Genomic DNA, 11,547 nt, shown 5'->3' on the forward strand with positions numbered 1-11,547 from the left:
CTGCAGTCAACACACAGGCACCCCTGCAAGATGCCTCATCTCTAGGAGGGATATGAGAGCCTGTATCTCCAATTAACACAGGAAGTGAAAGAACAAAACCACAGCTCCTAGGCTGTAACAGAAACAGGATTTTAATATAGTATTCATCTCTATTGTATCCATTTTTATAGTAAATAAATTTTGCCCCTCTTCAAAGCAGCCAGGGCTGGGGGAGAACTCTTAGGGAGAGGGGACAGGAGTGTCTCATGTTCTCCTGGGCTTCAAGGGATCCCAGAAAAAGACTCACCTTGCTGTCCTTCTCATCTGGGCTGGAGGAGCTGGCCCAGGGTCCCCGGGGGGCCCAGCTGTGCCCTGCTGCGTATGTAGGGGTCACAGTTGAGCGTGTCTCGTGTCTGTCCTGCCGCTGGTCCAGGGCTCTGCTCTGGGGGCCTGGTGGCTGGATGGGAGAGCAGGATGACCTGGAGGGGACTACCCCAGGGTCTCAGACTACCCTGCCACCCGCTCTTACTCTGTGCTCCAGGCACTGTGCTGAGTGCTTGGTGTCCCAGTCACGAGAGTGATCATTTAGCATCAGCCCATTTCACAGAGGAGGAAAGCAAGTCCCTGAGAGGCGAGGTGACCTGCCCCAGTCACAAGGCTGTTCAGTGATGGAGCTGAGAGCCCAGTGCCAGCTGTCTAACACTCTGAACCCACACTTAGCCCAAAGCTGCACTGAGCCCTGGGACAGTCTGTCCAGTACACCAGGTCACTCACAGGCACCTGAGCTTGACTGTGGCCTTTTCTCCTTGGAATTGAGGCCGTTGCTGGCTGACTCCGGTGGTGGTTCTGACTGGCAGGACTGCTTATAGCTACAGGACAGGGTGGCAGCCCTGAGACTACCTGGAGCCACACCTCAGCTCTCCCTCCCAGTGCCTGCCCAGCACCTGCAGTCTGGATGGCCCAGCTGTCACCACATGCTAGAGGATGACTCTGACCAGGAGCCATAGCTGCAGGCTTCCTGCTGCTTGCCACCAGAGAGAGTCCACCCCTGCCCTCACCCAAGTCCTTCCCCAGCCTGATCTCTCATCCTCACTGAGCTGCTCCATGGTCTGGAACCAGGTTCCAAAGTCCTCAGGTGGAAATTATCTGCAGCCACCTGAGGCAGCTGCAGCTCCCTAATTACTGTGCATTCCTGGTGCCAGAGGGAAGAACAGCAGAGTGACAGGGCCTGGTGGGGGGTGCTGGAGGAGCCCTGGTGGGGGTGTGGAGTGGGGCCAAGGGCCAGTCTCTAGGTCTTTGCTTTTAAGAGGCTCCCACCTCCCCTCAAATCCCATCCAGTCCCTACTTGTTCTCAGAGTTGGGTTCAAACAGTCCCTCCTCCAGGAAGTTGTCCTTGATTCCAGCGCCTACCCCCACCCTCCAGTGGGATGGTTCCTCCTCTGCTCTGTATCAAGCCCTCCCAATGAGTCTAAGATGCAGGGGATGGGTCCAGGGAGTGTCTGGCAGGCGGGGAGTCTCCGACTTCCACGCCCCCAGCCTCCCGCAGTGAATGCCATAGCTGCTTACCTAACTCTTTTCCTGGAAGTTGATCAGATTTGCCTGGAAGTCAGACAGCCAAAGCCCATCAAAAAGGTCCCTGGCCCCTGACCACCTCCCGACCACGTTCCTCTCACGTTGCAGTACCAACAGGGTCCACCAGGGGGCAGGGCGTGCACACAAAACAGGACTTGGACCTGGGTCAGACTAGGCTCCAGAGGAGGCGGTCACGGCAGCGGAGGCTCAGGGAGTTCAGAGCCCAGCCCTCTCTGATGACAGACAGGGAAACCGAGGCATCGAGCTGGAAGGGATTGTTCACCTACTCCCGTGCTCCCTAACGTCACTCTGCTGCCACCACGGACAGCGCCCGAGGGAGCGTCTGACTCCAGCGCAGCTACAATCTCCTGCAGCTGGACAGCGAGGCAGCTGGGCCGCTTCACTAGGCGGGGAACGGGGTCTGGCGGCTCCGTGGAGCCTCCGTTCCCTCATCAATACGGTGGGCGCGACGCCCGGCTCACAGGGGAAGTGTGAGGACCGCCTGAGAGGAGGATTGCCGAGAGCTCAAGGCTCGGTGAGGGGCTCTCTCCTCCCAAGCTCAGGACCCTGGCCCCGCCCCGCCCCTCCCCAGCCTCAATCGCATCTGGAAAATCCTTCATCGCAGGGCCCAGCATCACCAGGTCAGGTGGAATGGGCCAAGGAGGGGTCGGACCCTGTGCCCATGGGGTGGGGTGTTAATGAGCACTGGCTCTCCAGTACCGCCCTCGGGTTGATCAGATCAAACAATCTGCGGCCACCTGGGGCAGCTGCAGCTCCCTAATTACCTAATCATCCCTCACACTCAGCCTCCCGGACCCACCCAGGCCTCCCACGTGGAGCAGCCAAGATTTGCCGCCACCCAAAACCCGTCCCCACACTTCTCTGCGTCTAGCAAACTCGCTGTAGCCACTCCTACAGCCGGCTTTGGCAATCACAAAGGTTGTGAGGGGCCAGCCCTGGTTCTCCCTGCTCCTCTCCAACCCACCACCTCCACCCTCTGCACCAGCCCAGCTCTCCCTGACCCTTGCTCTGGCCACTTCTGTTGGAGGCATTTCAGGCACTGCTGGAGAAGCAAGACCCCTCCTCTCTTGACGTGAGGCCTTCGCTGGGAGGGAGGAGTCCTGTCCTCTGACTCCCTGGAGTTTCTCCCACCCCACCTGCAGCTGCTGCCTCTTCTGCGCTCTCTGGGGCTCCATCTCCAGGGTGGCCACCGTGAAGGTCCCCTCCTGCCAGGGTCGAGGGCAAGGTCAGTGAGGACATCCTCTTCACCCCTTTATTCTCCCAGCCTCCTGACCCTGGGGTCCTGCACACCTGGCCAGATCAGCTGGTACTAGTACTACTGCCACCACTTCTGGGGCGCTTTGATTCCAGATTCACTCCCTTGGCCTCCCTGAACCTGTGTGTTTCCTCCTCTGGGAAAGTGCGGCAGGAACTCCACCTGCCTCACAGGCTCTCCTGAGCACCTCGTTCCTAGCACTCACATCACTGTTCTTGCCATCACACTCCTCCCCCAGGGCAGAGTCAGGCACAAAGCCCTCCACATTCCTCTCTGTGACTGCACTGTCACCATGTGAGTCCAGCACCACAGGGCCATCATCCCTCCACTTTTCAGACAAGAAAACAGAGGCCAAAGAGGAGCAGTGACTTGCCCAGGGCCCCATAGGAGAGGCCAGCTTCCTCCTCCTAGCTGGAGGCCCCATCCCAGCTGCCTTCAACATGCTCCTCAGCACCACTGCTGACCAGGGTCCCATCCTCTGGGCTCTCGATGTGTGTCCAGGCCCCCAGCCAGGCCCAGCCGTGGTGGGAGAAGGCAGGGTAGTCCCAGGAGGCCCAAATGAGTGGCTCCTGCCTGCCTCAGCCACAGGATTCTCTGCCCCAAAGGCTGGGCTGAGGCCATGCAAAGGCTCCACCTCCCCAGGGAAACCCCCAGGAAGTTCCCCTGCACAGAACACTTTCTTCCTCCACTCAGGAAGGGGGACTCCGAGGTGCTGTCTCTGATTGACAGGCTAGGGGTGCCCAGGGTGATGGGTGAGGCCACTTTGCTTCCTCTTTTGTGTGGATGCTTGTGAAATCCTCTCAGGAAGTAGCCACCAGGGATCCATTAGTCCCCATATACTCCTCATAAACCATCTGGGATATATGTCATTGCAAATGAGGCACCAGGGCCGGAATCTGTGACTGATCAGCAGTGCCTGCTATGGTGCCAGAGTGGGCAGTTGCAGAGTGCACACACCTGTCCTCTACTCTACCCATTCGGACCCATGGCTGGGCAGCCTTTTTGACTACCTGGCCCATGGGATTCCTCGGCAGTGCCCATCCCTGGTGCAGGCAGGGCGCCCCCTCCCCTTGGAGCTGCAGTCCAGACAGAAGAGCAGCTGGAGGCCAGCTTCCTGAGGACCCTCTACCTTCCCCATCCACCAACAGCCTGGAGGGGGCTACCAGCCAGTGTGATGGGCCAGCCAGGGACCCGAGCCAGGGACCTGCTCAATCTGCCACCTCATCAAGCCCTCCTGGCTCATCACAGCACAGCCACCACTATGACCCATCGCTGGGACCTCCTGCTCTCTGAAGTGCCCCCCCCCCCCCCGCCACCCTGCCTGCCCATGGACCAGAGGGGTCCCTCTGCTATGAATCCAGAAAAGATGCTATGAATCCAGAAAAGATGCTATGAATCCAGAAAAGATGCTATGAATCCAAAAAAGATGCTATGAATCCAGAAAAGATGGAGACTGAAGATTTGCAAAGAAACTCTCAATAAGAAACTGAAAAACCACACCCTGTCCAGTCCTTCCACCCTCGCAGTTCCCTCCCTCCCAAAGGCTTGTCCCCATCTCCTCCTCCACTTCGCCATGGTGAGCAGAACCCTGCACAGTGCACTATCTTACACACCTTGGAAATTTCCGGGACTGTTCCTGTGCAGAGGGGAAAGAAGGAAGGAGAAATTTGGGAATCACGGGGAGGGGTATGAGTGCAAATCCCATTTATTTAAGAAGTCACAGACCCAAACACCCTAGATGAGAGGTTCCAACAGGTTCCTCTGAGTCTAAGGGCCCCATGGGACTGGGGAGGGGAGGGGAGTCTCAGGTTGGTCCACTGGGCCCCCACTCCCATTTCAGCTGAGCAGGTCTGTTTTGACCAGTTTTGATTTCAATCATCAGAGAAATGTGTTGCTGTGAGGTAAGCTCTTGACAGTCTCCAATTTGGCCCCAGCCTATATCTGACAGGTAAGGAAAGGTAACCTAATTTGAAGCAGAACTGCTGGCCTAAGATCCCAGGGAGGCTCAGAGACCCCACTCAGGTTCCCAGTCCCTACCTCGAGGCTTCACAGCCTCCCAGTACCTCCTAGGCTCACTGAGAGGCAATGCCCAGCCCAGCCCCGTGGATGTTCCTGATCCACCCTGGTGCTCCTATAGAGAGAGGCCTGCTCACCTGGAAACTTCTCTCCATGGGAATTGAGGTGCTCTGCAGAGCAGAGAGGATGGTGTGGAGTGAGGAGAAGTTCTTGAGGACTCAGCACTCCTGGGGAAGAGGGAGAATGAGCCAGGAGGTGGGGAGCTGGAATCCCGCCGGCTCCACTCCAGCTCCTCCACTGACATCTCCCCTCCTGGAGGAGACAGAAGCCTGGGGAGCTGTGACAGGGAGTAGGGGCACACCTGGGACCCAGTGAGCAACACTCACAGGGAAGGAGCCCAGTAGGAAGTGAGCATCCCATCTCTGAGATACGTGTTCAAGGCCAGCATGCCCCTGACAGGAAGGCCTAGGGATTGTGTGGGGGCTTAGACCACAGACCACACACCTGAGAGCTGACAAGGAGGCCATTCCCAAGGCTGAAAGAGGGAGCATATTAGTCCGTTTTCACACTGCTGATAAAGACACACCTGAGACTGGGAAATTTACAAAAGAAAGAGGTTTAATTAAACTTACAGTTCCACATGGTTGGTGGCTGGGGAAGCCTCACAATCATGGTGGAAGACGAGAAGCAAGTCACATCTTACATGGATGGCAGCAGGCAAAAAGAGAGCTTGTGCAGGAAAAACTCCCCCTTATAATAACCATCAGATCTCGTGAGACTTACTGTCTGTCACGAGAACAGCACAGAAAAACCTGCCCCCATGATTCAGTTACCTCCCACTGGGTCCCTCCCACAACACGTGGGAATTCAAGATGAGATTTGGATGGTGACACAGACGGGAGCTCCTTGGGCCTCCCACAGCAAACCTTGGCCACCTCGATTCAAAGTTGCACCACCCTGCGCTGGCCCGGGCCTTCACTCTCTGGTCTCTGCATCACGTGGTGGTTCACTGAGGGCACTCAGCACATGATGACCCAGGACCCAATACTGGCAGGCACAGGAGAGTGGCATTTTCACTCAGCCCTTCCTCACTAACTCCAAGCACCAGAAAGTGGCTTATGCCTGTCCCTCCCCACATGGCATCTGTCTCCTTCTTGATCAGCCATCTAGTCTGTCTCCCCATTCGGAAGCATGTCGTCTTCCCCTCCCACCTCCAGGGGCAGCTTTGTTTCAGTGTCTGTCTTAGAATCCACATTAGGTGCCTAATAAGGCCTGAGGTGGGTGAGGTTTCCTGAGCACAAGTGGACAACCCATGCACCTGGCTGCTCCTCAGTGAGCACCCTCCACCTACAAAGGGACCAGGTCCTGACCTGCCTTCCCTCTCTCCTCTCATTCTGCACAGTCACTGTGTGTGGCAGGTGCTGTTATGTCCCATCTCTGCCCTGCACATGTGGACAGTGGAGGTCTGGAGGTTAAGAATCTAGTCCAGGCCACATGGTTGGTAAGAGGTGGAGATGGGATTGGGCCTCCATCATTCGACTGAGGCTCAGGGAAAGGTCCCAGAGGGGAGGCTGTCCCCACCCTGCCCTGAGAGCCCAGTGCTCATTGCACCCATCAGAGTCAATTGCTCTGTCACCAGCATAGGAAAGAACCCCCCAAGAGGTTGGGGACCTCCTCACTGGGCCAGTTCTGTATGGTCCCAGGCTAGGGGCAGGAGGGCTCTGGGACTGATTCTATCTTGGGCTGTCACTGGAGCAGGCTCCTTCCCCAGAGTGCCCTAAGGGTACTTTTCTGGCCAGGTGCCCAGGATGGAAGAGATAGTGTTAGGGGGTGGAGGATGGGGGGCAGCAGAGTCAGATACCTGGCATTTCCTTCCACATTGCTCTTCTAGGGCACCCTTGTTTGGATGTGGGCCCCTGTGCCTGCCCTGCCTGTTCAGAGATGGCCCCACCCAACCCCTCTGTGACTGTCCTGGCAGAGACAGCCCTGGTCTTCAGGCAGGGCAGGCACAGAACCTACATGGGCTGGGTCTTGCCAGTGACTCTTGTTCTGAAGGGCTACCTGCACCAGGAATGAGGTTTGAGGTAGAAGTGTGAGCAGGTTGCTCACTACAGCTCCTGTTCTAGGTCCCCTAGAGGTTGGGTCTGGAGGGGTGGATGTGGAAGGAGGCGGGTAGAGCTGGGATGGGACTGTGGTGGGGATGGCTCTGAGCCCCAGCCTCCCTTTCACTTCCCAGGGGACTTGGATCCTATCCATAACTCTCACTGACTAATTTCCTCCTGCAGAGGAAGCCCCCAGACCTCAGCCCTCTCATGGGAATCCTAAGATGTATGAGATCCAGGGTTCTGCCAACCCCTCCCCAGCCACAGACTCCCATATGCCCCCAACTGTTCTGGGGAAACAGGAGCCCGTCCTTCTAGACCTGAAGTCCACTGTCATTTTTAGTTGATCCTGAGGTCCATCATCTCTGTCAGAATATGTCAGGATGCATGTGTATCTAGAAGAGGCCAGGAGGACATCACAGTGTCAACATACTGTGGACGCAGCCTGCTTATGATGTCTAATGCACCCATGACTCCCCAGCCAGAATTCAGACAATCCCCAGGGAGTGCCTTCTGCAGGCAGAAAAGTACCTGCACACAGTAGGTGCTCAATGTATATTTGTTGAAAGAATGAACCACAACCAGAATTTTCCCAGATATCTGAGTTAGCGTAGGGCCCCTCCACCAGCCCCCAGGGATCCCTGTGCTGGGTACCCCAAGCACAGGGATCACCAATGCGGAAACTCAAACCCTCTTCACAAATGGGAAAATAGGTTTGCTTTCCATATGCTTTCCCAAACATAGGAAGGCCATGAGTGAGGCAGAGAGCTACTTCGTGTTCAAAAATAAATAACAACCACAGAACATCTGGCAGCCATTTCCACAGAGCCAAGTACCAGGTCAGCACCTGCCATGGCTCACCCCATTTAGTCCCTGCAGGAACCCTGTGAGATTCATCCTCTTACCACCTTTCTTCTCAGAGGAGCAAATTGAGGCTAAGAGAGGTGCAGCAAAATTCCTGAGACACACAGCTAGCTGGTGGCAGAGTCCCCACTGTGCTGTGGAAGGGACAGGCTCCCACCTATTGAATACCCAGTCCAGGAACTGTGGGGTAGAGATGAAGAACCAGTGGTTACACAGGAAGGTGGTGCTGTAGGGTATGTGTCTGCTCTGGAAGCCTGGTCCAGGGATGCCACCATATGTTCCTGAGTGCCCACCTGGAGGGTCCGCATTGTGCAGATCTCGCCCAGGTGCAGGGTTAACTCATTTTCATACTGAGTGGGACAAGGAAGGACACAGAGTCAGAGGCAGCATCAAAAACCACCAAGAGAATCGTGAGCTAGAGCTCAGACCAGGAGGCCCCAACTCCTTGGGGACTTGTGTGTGAAGAGGGATGTGAGTGCCCACAGCAAGAGAGGTTAGCATTCCCCTATTAAGAGCTTGTATGAAGAGCATCACTCTATTGAGTCCTAAAAAGCATCCCCATTGTTGAGATGGAAAACACAGGCTTAGGGATGTCAAATGGCTGCTCAAGGTCAAACAGGGCAGAACTAAGAACTGCCCAAAGCTAGGGCTGCATCACCTTCCCCCTAAGCTACCTGAAGCTTAGTCTTCTTCTGGCATGGAGGGAGAGGTTCTGGGGGAACCTCATTCCCCACCCCACTGCCACCACCAAGTTGAGAGACCAGTTTACAGTGTGGAACCACTGCTATGGTGTGCATGTTTGTCTTCTCTAAAACTCATGTTGAAGTGTAGTTGCCATTGTGACCATATTGGGAGATGGGACCTTTAAGAGGTGTTTAGGTCATGAGAGCTCTGCCATCATGGGTAGATTAATGTCAGTATCGTGGAGGTGGGTCTGCCCCCTCTTGCTGTCTCTCACTCTCTCTTTGCCCTTCTGCCATGTGATGCCTTCCGCCATGGGATGATGCAGCAAGAAGGCCCTCACCAGATGCCAGCATCTTGACTGTGGACTTCCCAGCCTCCAGAACTGTGAGAAATAAATTTCTGTACATCATAAATTACCCAGTCTATGGTGTTTTGCTGCAGCAGCACAAAATGGACTACAACACCCACCCTAGGAGAGTCCTTTAGACTTCAAAGCAAGGGACTTAATGTTCTTTCTTTTACAAGAAAGGTAGTTTTGAGAACATGAGCTATGAGGATCCCAGATCCAGCAAAGGGGCAAATGTCTGGAGGTTCCAGGGTGCGAGAAGGGCTGTCACAGCAACAAGAACATGAGCAGACAACTGGGGGAAGAGAAAATCCAAATGTCTGGCAAACAACTGACAGGTGGCTCAAGCCTGTAAGTGGGAAATTAAAAAGCAAAGGAAGCATACAGTGGCATTTGCCACATGGACACCAGATTATCAGGAATGTAAATGAATGACATCCCCCATTGTCAGGCTGGATGCAGGGAAGCAGCCACCACTGGAGACTGCCGTGGCAACACAACTGCCACAGCCTCTTTGGAAAGTAATTTGGCTGAAGCAATTAAGATTTTTCATATGCATACCCTTCCACCAAGCAACCCTATGCCTGGAGTTTGTCTTCTGTAGGGAATAAGTATGTGGTATGAGCCAAATCATGTCTCCCAAAATTCATATGTTGAAGTGCTAACCCCCAGGACCTCATAATGTGACTGTATTTGGAGACATAGTCTTTAAAGAGGTCATTAAGGTTGAGTTCATTGAGGTGGACTGTAATCCAGTCTGACTGATGTCCTCATAAGAAGAGGAGATTAGGGCACAAAGAGGCACAGAGTAGGGAGGTGGAGGTTGCAGTGAGCTGAGACCAAGCCACTGCACTCCAGCCTGGGCGACAGAACAAGACTCTGTCTCAAGAAAAAAAAAAACAAACAACAACAACAAAAACAAAAATGAGGCACAGAGTAAAGACAATGTCAACACAGAGATAAAAGGCGGCCATCTGCAAGCCACAGAGAGAGGCCTCAGAAGAAACTGCCCCAGCCCACACCTTGGTCTCAGAATTCTAGCCCCAGAATTGTGAGAAAACCAATTCTGTTGTTTAAGTCACACAATCTGGGTACTGTTATGGCAGCCCTAGCAGACCAGTACTCTCTAACAGGACACACATAAGGTGTTCCCTGCAGCCCTGCTGAAATGGCAGCAGAATGGAATCACATCCAGGTCCACCAGCATTGGAAGGCTGAATTGTTGTGGCAAAAAAAAGCCCTCCTTTTGGAATATTGTGAAGACAGGTGAGGCCAAGGCTCTGGCCCTAGTGGGCTAAGATGATGTGTTCTGGGATGTGACAAGTCGCAGAGACACATAAAGAAGAGCTGAACCAACCCCCCCCCCCTCCATTTTTGTGTATAAACCACCCTATTAAGCCTGATGACTTCTAAGGCTTGGAGCAGGTCTGGAAGGACAGAGGAGCTGATTCTTACATGGGATATCTGGGGCAGGTGGTTAAAAAAACAAAAACAGTAGCAACATGCAAAAATGCTCGTGGCCTAGTGTGATATGAAAACAATGAAAAATTCTTTTCTCTGATATTCCTACAAGTATGTGAAGTGTCTTTTCACCTTTCCAATTTGCAGGTGGAGGAGGAGTGGGAACCCAGATTTCTGGGGGGTAGAACTGTGGGCCACTCTAGTGGGAAGGCCCTGCTTGAGAGACCCCAGGAGTCCTTGTATACAAAACTGGGTTCCGGACCCGGGCTGTTCATCTCGTGAAACTGGCAGTGGAGACACCACCACCACCACCACTCCCTGTGCCCGCTGTCACCCCAGACCAGTGCTGGTCATTATTGGTGGCATGGTGCACCTACCTCTTGTCTAGGGAGATGGAGGAGTTGAACCCATCAACCAGCTCCTCACTGATCTCTCACATGGAGCTCTGCACAAATGATGCTCGGCAGCCAGATCATCAGACATCAGGGCCCTGCCTGGCCATCACTGCAGCGGGAAACTCACATTAGAAATTCCGCTCCCCAGATAAGGCGCAGGTGGGCAACTACATAGAGGAAATGAGCTGAAGTCTCAGGAGCACAGGATAACATCTGGGGAAATGTCCTTCACCCAGCACTCACCTTCCCATCTTGCCAGGCCCACCAGGGTTCCAACACCTAACAACCTGCTCCAGCCCAGGAAGGGCCCAACGCTCATCCCTTGCCTTCCCTCCACTGCCTCCCTCCACACACACGGTGATGGAGAGGGGTGTGGGGCTGCCCAGGTGGGATCACAGTTGTGGCCTGGCCTGGACTTCTCTGTGTTACCTTTGGGTACTTCCTGCCAAATGGCCAGAGGTGCCAGAAGTGAGTGCTGAGCCAAAAAGCCTGCAGCAATGGAAAACCTCTCGTGCCGGGCTTTCCTGGAGTCAGAGCCTCAGAAAGTCGGGATACAGCAGGAGAACATCTTATTTCCTCTAGTGGCTCCCATCGAGTGAGCTGGACAGGGGGTCTCTAGAATGTGAGTGCTGGTTATCAAAGTTCTAAGTTCTGTTGGGGCCTATCACCAAGGAAGTTAGGTCACTTCTCTAAGTTTCCATTACCTCGGCCCCTTCCTTCAAAGAGCTCCCTCCCCAAAGGTCTCTCTGAGCCATTGACTGCTCACCCTCCTCCTCTATGTCATCTCCTTAACTGTTCACAATTTTGCCAACATCCCCCCTCTGGGAAAACCCAAATGCAGCGAGGGCCCTA

The 11,547-nt window shown here is 54.4% G+C and overlaps 1 long non-coding RNA gene across 2 annotated transcripts; it reads right to left on the reverse strand.

Annotated features, from left to right (window-relative positions):
• Positions 1 to 298: 298 nt before the first annotated feature.
• On the reverse strand, positions 299 to 11,290 carry LOC103891505 (uncharacterized). Of its 2 annotated transcripts, none has more exons than XR_008509505.2 (4): positions 11,125 to 11,290; positions 10,678 to 10,804; positions 4,981 to 5,070; positions 299 to 436 (listed from the first exon to the last, which is right to left on the reverse strand). It is a non-coding gene; the product is annotated as an uncharacterized LOC103891505 (long non-coding RNA). The 2 variants fall into 2 exon arrangements; XR_008509504.2 differs by lacking the exon at positions 299 to 436 and adding an exon at positions 4,518 to 4,768.
• Positions 11,291 to 11,547: the final 257 nt, after the last annotated feature.

The sequence above is a fragment of the Pongo abelii genome, chromosome 13 (assembly GCF_028885655.2).
Source record: "Pongo abelii isolate AG06213 chromosome 13, NHGRI_mPonAbe1-v2.0_pri, whole genome shotgun sequence".
Lineage (NCBI taxonomy): Eukaryota > Metazoa > Chordata > Mammalia > Primates > Hominidae > Pongo > Pongo abelii.